Here is a 2,807-nt window from a genome sequence, read left to right on the forward strand (position 1 = left end):
GGGAGCGGGCCGGGGCCCGGCTTGTAACTCCTCGCTGCTGCGGCTCTGAGCACGGGCTGTGCCTGCGCCTCTGGCCCAGCCGGCCCCGAGGCTGCCCAGCCGCGGGTGTGGGCACAGCGCGGGCCCTGGGGACGGGCCGGGAGCGAGGATACCGGTGTGGCTGCTCCTGCAGCTTTCCTCTTATTTTTTTATTACAGGTAACCATGGGTGAATCAGATGGCTGTGACAAAGGATACAGACATGTCTGAAGAGATGTAGCAAGATGCTGTAGATTGTGCCATTCAGTCTCCGAAGGAATACAATGTTGAGCATAATATTGCAGCTCATATAAAGAGGATAAGTGTTCACTCATAATATTTTCCTACTGAATACTGTATGGACTTCAAAAGTCAGGCAAAAATATTGGTGGGTAAGTAGTTCTGGAGAACCAAGTTCTGTGGTCACTGCATAGTCTAGTCAGACTTTTTCTGCAGACCAGTCCTTATGTTCCTTTCTGTACCCCTTTATATGCACTTTTTTGGTTCTTCCCCTTCTCTTTCACAGTTCCTTCTATTTAAGTCCTTTCCTCCACTCTGCAAAGACAGCACTTGAGTAGTAATACCAAATTCCTAGGGGTCTGTTCTGTAGGAGTTTGACAGGAAATATAATCCTACCTGGCAGTGCACCACTGTAGGAAGAAATTTTGTGACTCATGAGACCAGTCAATTCATGCTCATCTGCTTGGGTCCTTTTACTGTTCTTCTCAAGGGTGCTTAGAGCCATGGACTGTTCCTCAGACTTTCATCTCATTGCTCAATTGTGTCATAATGCATGAAGCCTGGTGTCTTCAGCCTTCCTGAGGAAGTAGACCTTGGCCTTCAAGGGCAAGGATTTTGCTAGTATGTTTTCATTGTAGTTAGGGGAGGAAAAAAAACCTCTAAAAAACTTGTATTTATTTTCTTTCTATAGCCAGCTTCTTTGCTAATAAAAGTGTTATGTTCTACCTTCAAAGGTTTTATGGCTGTGTACCCTCTTTTTTCTAGTGTTGTTCATGCTGTTTCTTATTTCCCTGTGAATATGGATGACTAACTTCGTTAGAAACTTTCTTTTCTCAAATCTAAAACATTTCAACAGTGGTAACCACCCTCATAATTTGGTCAGTCATTCTAAGAATAACAGACTTAAGCAGGGAGAAAATAGGAGTTAAAAGAATGGTTTGGGTTGAAAGAGACCTTAAAGATCATCTAGTTCCAACCCCCTGCCATGGGCAGGGACACCATCCACTAGCCCAGGTTGCCCAAAGACCTGTCCAACCTGGCCTTGAACACTGCCAGGGAGGGGGCAGCCACAGCTTCTCTGAGCAATCTGTGCCAGTGTCTAACCACCCTCACACCCTCTTCCTTATATCTAACCTAAATATCCCTTCTTTCAGTTTAAAACCTTTACCCCTTGTTCTATCCCTACACCCCCTGATAAAGAGTCCCTCCCCAGCTTTTCTGTAGCCCCCTTTAAGTAGTGGAAGGCCACTAGAAGGTCTCCCCAGAGCCTTCTCTTCTCCAGGCTGAACAATCCCAACTCTCAGCCTGTCCTTGTAAGGGAGGTGCTTCAGCCCTGGATCATCTTCGTGGCCTCCTCTGGACCTGCTCAGGGGGGGTCACTGTCCTGATGTTGGGGTCCCAAGAGCTGGACACAGGACTCCAGGTGGGGTCTCACGAGAGCGGAATAGAGGGGGCGAATCCCCTCCCTCGCCCTGCTGCCCACACTGCTCTGGATGCAGCCCAGCACACGGCTGCCTTTCTGGGCTGCGAGCGCACGTTGCTGGCTCACAGGCAGTTTTCCATCCACCAATACCCCCAAGCCCTTCTCCGCAGGGCTGCTCTCCATCCACTCCTCGCCCAGCCTGTGTCTGTGCTTGGGATTGCCCCGACCCATGGGCAGGACCCTGCCCTTGGCCTTGTTGAACTCCGTGAGGTTGGCACGGACCCACCTCTCCAGCCTGTCCAGGTCCCTCTGGATGGCACATCCCCTCCCTCCAGCGTGTGACCGCCCCACACAGCTCGGTGTCGCTGGCAAACTGTTGAGGGCGCCTCGATCCCACTGTCTGTGTCACCAACAAAGATGTTGAATGGTGCCAGTCCCAACACCAACCACCAAAGATGCCACTCGTCACTGCTCTCTACTTGGACATCCAGCCACTGACCGCAACTCTGAGTGCGACCATCCAGCTAATTCCTGATCCACCGAGTGCTCCATCTGTCAAATCCACGTCTCTCCAATTTAGAGACAAGGATGTTGTGCAGGCCAGCGTCAAAAGCTTTGCACAAGTCTAGGTAGATGAGTTGGTTGCTCTTCCCTTACCCACCAGAACCCCAATGTAGAAGGCCACCAAATTTGTCAGGCACGATTTGCCCCGATTGAAGCCACTTTGGCTTCATAACTTGCACTGTTGTTTGCGACAGTTCAGTGGAAATACTTGGCCCTTTATATCCTTTTAGGCCTCTGTGTTCACAAGCTTAACCCCTAGTACTGTCAGCACATACCTGCTCAAGAACTGACAGTGTTTAGTTCTTTCTGTTCCAAACTTCCCTTGTTCTTCTAATTTGCTTTTTGATTATTTTCCCCCCTTGTTGTGCTGGATGTACTGCCCCAAAGCCCGAGCCGTTTCTTTTTCTGCCGATGCCTCGTGAAGAACCGTTTTGGAAAATAAAGGACGAGATCTCCCCCAGGCGCCAGGTCGTTCTTTCTGGCCGCTTTGTGCCGTCGGGGCCGGGGCGGGTGGCTGGGCCCGGGCGAGGCCGCCGGTGCCGCTGCCCTGTGCGGGGCCGGCT

General features: G+C 50.8%; 1 protein-coding gene and 1 long non-coding RNA gene across 2 annotated transcripts in view; one reads left to right on the plus strand and one right to left on the minus strand.

Annotated features, from left to right (window-relative positions):
• LOC113486068 overlaps nt 1-903 on the plus strand; it is a 4,251-nt gene extending 3,348 nt beyond the window's left edge. The window contains exon 2 of the long non-coding RNA XR_003399527.1: nt 198-903. This is a non-coding gene — a long non-coding RNA (uncharacterized LOC113486068). The remainder of the gene's footprint in view (nt 1-197) is intronic.
• COQ5 (coenzyme Q5, methyltransferase) overlaps nt 1-2,807 on the minus strand; it is a 19,663-nt gene that overhangs the window by 13,756 nt on the left and 3,100 nt on the right. The window lies entirely within an intron of this gene.

The sequence above is a fragment of the Athene cunicularia genome (assembly GCF_003259725.1).
Source record: "Athene cunicularia isolate RWA chromosome 15 unlocalized genomic scaffold, athCun1 chr15_part1, whole genome shotgun sequence".
NCBI classification, from domain to species: domain Eukaryota; kingdom Metazoa; phylum Chordata; class Aves; order Strigiformes; family Strigidae; genus Athene; species Athene cunicularia.